Raw genomic sequence first — 6,617 nt, forward strand, 5'->3', positions numbered from 1 at the left:
TCGCCTCTCTCTGCTCCTGAAACATCCTGTCTCTTGGATGATCCAAACACACTCTGAAACAGAGCTCAAGCTCACTGATGTTTGCTATCCCACAGTGGTTCCATCATGCCATTCACTAAGCTGCTCAACAGCAGGGATGACAGGATGGACCACAGCAAACAGGATTGTTCTTTGAGGTCATTTTCAGGACTGTAGAAAGGGAGTGCATGTTGTTCCCGGCAGACCCAGCACTCATAGGGCCTTCAGTCAAACAACCATCTCTGGCACTAATTCTGCTCAGCAAAATTGAAACCATGCTTGCAGAGCCCTGCTGCATGGTCCTGCAGAGTAAGCGCAGAGGTACGAAGGGCAGAGCTCAGCTGGTGGCTGCTTGGATGCAGAAGGTTGAACAAATATTAGCGGTTAAAAAGTAGTCGTTAACCCACCCGATGGAATATCCAACAGAACCCATGCTTTCCTCCTGGCTGATGCAAATGAGAGTTGATTGTAAACAACTCATGCCTAAATTATACCTTAGAGAAACCAAGTAACACAGTTGGCCTTGTCTGAATTACTTCAGTGAAGACAAGGCAGAAAAATGGCTGCAATTGTCTGGCTCCTTTTGTTTGCTGGCTGTCACCTTGCTTGGGACTCCTGTAGCTGGACATTCATGCCAGGTCTGGAATGTAAATGCGCTACTTGCCTCCAAATTGGCACTATTAGCAAGCCTGTTTTCTTTCCTTCTTTCTACTCCGGAGAGCTGGGGGAGGAAGAAAGGCAGGAGTGTGTGTGGGGCTGTGCTTCTGGGGAGCCCTGCATCCCGCCCCCAGGCAATCACTGAGAAACAACAGCCAGTGCTTCTGTTCCCAGGCTGGGGTCTCACACTTAACCAGCTGCAGATCTAACAATGCTGATCCCACACAACAGATGAGGAAAGAGAGCAGTACAATTGCTCTCTCTTATGCCAATGTGTGAAACTCTGCATCTGTTTCACACTGAGGCTGAATCCCAACAACTGGATGCAGTTCTTCTTCCCAAAGCAAAGAAGCCAACGCGTAATGCTGGGGGAGTCCGGCTCCTCACCCTGCTCGAGTGCTCAGCGCGGACACAGACAGGAGAAGGAGAGGAAGAAGCATCTCAGGAGGCGATTGCAGAACAAAGAGGTTTAGGAAATGCCCAGGAGAGGAGGAAGCGGTCCTGCCGCGTTTGGGTTAACACTGCGCCCGTGCGGCACTCGGGGGAAGGGCCGCCTGCACGGTGCAGCGCATTGCTCTGCTCCTGTGGGAGATGAACGCCCTCGGACGGAGGACTGCGGTGCTCTGCAGCCTGCATTTCTGCTGCCAACAGGTGGGCTCTGGTCTGCAGCACGTCTGTGCAGAAGGAGCAGTGATGCAAAAGCATCAGACGCATTTACGGCAGCACATCGCCAGAAATGTTGTTTACCAGCATTACAGCATGGCTGCTGGGGGAGCTGCTTGTCACAAGGCCAGAGCTGTGACATGCAGGGAAGAGCTGAAGGGTTGGAGTGGCTGCTCAGCACCAGGAGAGGATGGTTAGAGAGCACGTTAACCAGCCGCAGCGCTGGCCAATGTCAGCAGCCGCAAAACAGATATCGACGTCCCCAGCTCTGTGTGTAGCACAGAAAGAAGGGGAGCACACTGAGAGAGCGTCAGAAAAAGGCGTTGGTATTACACGTTTTCACTCCTTGCTGCTCTCCTGGGAAGCAGAGCTTTCTTTGCAAGATATCCAGCAGTGTGACTGTATTTAAGATAAATGGTTACTTTTGTTAGGGATAATCGAGAGCTTAAAGTTTGACAGATGATCAAATGCCTTCCTGGTCTGAGAATGGCAGAGGATGGGGCACTCCATCTGAGCAGCGCAGTGCAGGACTCTTCCACTCAAAAACAAACCTGCACCTCCTTATCTCTTCTTTATTTTTTCCTCTGCTGCGCTTTCATTGCCTGCTGAACTCTCACCAGCTGTAACATTCATCCACACACTTAAATCAACCTTGTAAAAGTCTCCTTGTCCACAGTGAGTAATTCTTCTGGTGGGTGAGTAATTTGTCTCTGATGTTTGGTTTGTGTTCCGCTGCCTGGGATAACGTGCAGTGGAAGTCTGCCTGTTTTGCATAATTGTATGCTTCAGCTGAGTGCCAAGGGAACTCGGTCGGGGTGGGCAGTTTCATTTTCATTGTTATTGATGACAACTGAATAAATAAATATAAAACCAAGCAAAATCAAACTGAGCTTTCAAGATCATCCTGGTAAAGGATGCAAGAGATGATATGTTGTGATGTCCGGGCTGGGAAATTTCCACAGCATCTTTACAGGTACTCCCTACAATGTATTCCATTAAGCATCACTAAAGATCCAATATTTGTGTGGTTATCAGGAGTCTAGGTTCTGTTGTTGTACAGCAGTGGTGTTCTCATCCTCCTCCTCCATCTTCTTTCTCCTTCGGTTTCCCTCATCCAATGGCTTCTTAAGCCTCAGCAGCTCCGTTTTTTGTTACAGAACACAAGAAATAGCATCCTTCATTTTCACACTTCAGAGAAAAGACAAAAGAGACCTTTTGGCAAAATGTCAGACTGTGTGACCAATAACAGCCCCAATCATTTCAGACTATGACTCGTGGACATATTAGGCTCAGATGCGAAAACAGAATACATGCACTTTATGTTGGCCACTTCACTCCATTCTATTACATTAGAACCAGTCATTAGCTGGGCGAGGGGGAGAAACATTTCCATCAGGAACCAGGGCGGGGGATTGCGTCTGACATTCCCACTCCTGCCTCCCTCAGCCCTCCAGCACTTTCCCTCTAGAGATATTGGTGTGAAACCAGCTCACGTGACAAGCTGAGGTGATTCATAACCCAGCTGTGGGCTCTGTTGACAAGCCCCATCACAAAGCCTTCATGCAGATTTCATGCATCCAGTGTGCTCCAGGAAGCAGCCTGGTGAGCAGCATAGGCGGTGCTCTCAGAAGAGCTCTGACACAACTTGGCAGCATTCATCTGGAGCACGTGAGGGCCAAATGGCTGTCACTTGACAGCAGCTAATAATGTATTTTTAAAAGGGATATTTTCTACGCTATATTAGATTTCCAAGACATCACCATGCATCTTCAGCCGTATCTTTTCATCTCGATGTGTTTTTTTTTTTTTCTCTCCTATCAGTCTTTAAACACACAAGTACACAAGAATGGATTATATGGATAAGCCCACAGCATCATTCATTCTGGCAGTGGATTATCAATCACAGTTAATTAATGTTGGGGCTCTATAAATGACACAGCTCAGCAGCGATTCTCTTTTCACCACCATCACATCACAAGAGCCTCAGTGACCATTTTTGCACGCAATTCCTCCATGGCAGCATGAAGTCCCCTCAGCACTCGAGTGGGTGCAGATACCCATGCACTGCACTCCAACTTCCTCACCATACGCACAGCTACTGCCCTCCTTCAGGAGCACTGGGCTCTGCCACAGCCTACCTTCATTGTTTACAAACTCAGAGCACTCTGCTTACAAGTTTATGTCTTAAAGCCCCCCAGGCAGCAGCCACCCAGTGCCCACCCACAGGCAAGGATGCGTCCTGCTGAGCCCAGCCCTGCAAGTCCAACCCACCCCCCTCAGCACCACTGCCCCACAGCCATGCCACCTCACAGAGCCGGGAGATCTCTGGAAGTGATGGTGAGCCAACTCCCAGCACAGGGAGGAGGGCATCCCAGCAGCTCACTGCACACCTGCAGCACCGCAGGACGCACCTGGTGCGGGACCCCCTGCCCAAGGATCTGCACATCCCTCAGCTCAGTCATGCTTCAGAGCCAGGTGCAAGCAGCTTCTTGTGGTCACGTCTGATGGTGCTTCCTGGGGCTGATAGCTGGGCTCTGAGTGTTTAACCTTGGATATGTGCACGCAGCCCCAGCCAACAGCAGTGCATGAGGCAGCTCATAGCAGATGCAGGCCTCAGCACCATGCAGCCCTATGCTTCGGGGACAGTCCCTCTCCCCTGCGTTTAAGCCCTGAGCTAAAGTGAGCTCTGAGGTGGGAGTGAGGACTCAGGGCCATCAAGGTGTGAGCCTGGCGCTGGGCACAGCAGCCCCCGCAATTTGGTCTGGATTGGGCTATGCCCGTCTCTGGGAGCACTGCAGGAGCTGGCACTTTGCAGCAGGCCTGGAGAAGGGAGGCACTGGGTATGGAGCTCAGGGGGGGAACGGAGCTCCTGTGGCAATGCATCCCATCCCCATGTGACTCGCAGCCCTGGGGCAGCACGTGGTGGATTTGCCAAGCACTACTGAGAGTCTGAGCTCTGCCTGGCACTGTGCTGCGCTCCCACTGAAGACAAGTGAGAGACCACAAACTGGGGCACGTCTCATTGGGGCAGCGGTGCCGTGTGGCACCAAACCTGCAGAGGGCAGACCCTGAGGGAAAGGAGACCTTCAGCAGTGCCTCCGCTCCCCACCTGGCCCAGCACAGAGGGGGAAAAGCGGCAGCAAAAATGCAGAGGAGAAAAAATGAGTGATTTCAGAGTAATGACCTTGGCTGATTTTAACTCCAGCGTAGATGAAGGGAATGGAGCTGGGATCTGCTCCCATCAGATGGAAGCAAATTGGACTTTTTCCCAGACAGATTGGCCCCAGCTGGGAAAGAGAGAAAGAGCGCGAGGAGGGAAGATGGCTCCAGCAGGAGAACAGCAGCTCTGAGGTACGGCCGCTCTCAAGAAAGCCAGATTAGATACATTATCGAATCAACAGCAGTAGCCATGGATGGCAGTACCAGAGGAGCCAAAAGACGGAGCTTGTGAAAGGTGATAGTAAATCAGAGTGAAAAGGTGACCAGGCTTCATGGGATTCGTTCTGAGCGTGACAAGATCCGCTCTGTGTCCCAGCCTGAAGGACAGAAGGAGTGCGCAGAGCTGTGTGTGCCTCGGAGCCTCTCCCACTCTGCGGCTCCTGGGAGCAGTGCAGACCCTCGTGCTGAGCCACAGCGGCACCAACACGGGCAGCCTGAGCCCGCCCTGCACGCTGGGCGGTGGTGCTGCCCTCGCACGGGGGCAGCCTGGCTCCTGGCCTATGGCCAAAGGGCTCAGGGCCCACTTCCCAGAGCCACGGTCTGTCCCCTCAGATGTGCCACTCCAACTCTGTGCTGAGCTGGTAGAGGGCTGCCCTTCCAGGCCGCTGGGCAGAAGGCCCTGAGGATTCATTACTGCATCCTCAGACAAAGGTCTGAGTGTGTTAGGAGCCTCCTTGGTGTAAAACATGTAGCCCTCCCCCAGGACCTGCCCAGACCTTCCTTCTTTGAAGGTGCAACAGCAATGGGTAACCTATGTGGTGACAGCAACCTGTATTGTCTGAAATGTTGAGTGTCCCCGGGTGCTGCAGACAAGAATCAAACATTCCAAGTCGGGGCAAGCAGGCTGAGTGCCAGCAATAAGAGGAGACAAATACAAGAACTGATCCATGTGGGCTTGCTTGCTCCTATGAAGAGGCAGCGGCAGGGATAGCATGTACAGGGGCATTCACAGAGCCTGAGCTCAGCGTGATGTGCGTGACGCAGTGTTATGTGGTGTGTTCCTGCTGGAGGAGGTGACCGGAGTGTGCCTGAGGCTGCTCACTGTGGGTCTTCCTCCAGCACCGGCCAAAATGGAGTGCAGTGGGAAAGGAAGTGAGTCAGAGCTGGAGCAGCTGGTGGTGAAGTGAGAATGGCATCTTTAGAAGCTGCAGCTGGCTTTGGCCTGCAGGGATGGCCACAAGTAGCGGAAACGGAAAGTGTGGCAAAAAGAGCAGTTCAGCCCATGAGCCCAAGGGGTGAGGCACTGCCTGGAGAGTCTCTTGGAGCACAAACAGGGCTGCTCTGCTGCTGCCACTGGGACTGAGGCTCTCTGGTCACAGCACTACGCTGTGAGTTTGGAGGGATATGTCTTGTTATGAGGTGTTTCCCCACCAGTGCCCTGTCAAAGACACAGGCTGCCGATTTTGCAGCCCCAACTGAACCCCATCCTTGCCCTGGAGGCGGTGCCGTCCCCCCCACTGTGGTGCTGGCTTTGTCTACTACCAGGCCCCATTAATTAGTGATTAGCAGAAGGCACTGGCAGTAAGCAGCACCTGGGGTGAGGGACATGGCAAGGAGATGAGGAGCATTCTGATGACAGGAGAGAGCATCCTAGGACTGCTCAGCCTTACAGCATCCCTGCGGCTCCACACATTCGCCACCCCACGGCGCAGTGAGGGTCCCTCTGTCCCAGCCACAGCAGGACTCGGGGCTTTATCAATGTGGCCGTTGTTCTGTGCATCCTCTATCCAGGCCCTACAGGACGTCCCAGTCTCATGATTTTCCTCCTTTTTTATTCGGAGCCTGTCCTGCACCGCAGCAAAGGCACCTTTATGTGCGCTCTCCGTGGCGGCCCGGGGCAGACATAACTCAGCGGGGCCGGGCTGGTTCGGCTGCGTCGGGTGAGGCAGCGAACAGCGCTCTGCTACTTCTTAGGAGACCCCAGGCACTCTGTGAGAGGAGGAGAGGAAAGCTCGGGGTCGGGCAAATGACTCTCACTGCGGTCACAACCGCGGCCGCGTCTCAGCGTCATGAGAGCCGTGTGCGGGCCACCGCCACGCGCGGAGCAGCTCCCGCCGGGC

The sequence above is a fragment of the Meleagris gallopavo genome, chromosome 14 (genome assembly GCF_000146605.3).
Source record: "Meleagris gallopavo isolate NT-WF06-2002-E0010 breed Aviagen turkey brand Nicholas breeding stock chromosome 14, Turkey_5.1, whole genome shotgun sequence".
In the NCBI taxonomy this organism is placed as follows: Eukaryota; Metazoa; Chordata; class Aves; order Galliformes; family Phasianidae; genus Meleagris; species Meleagris gallopavo.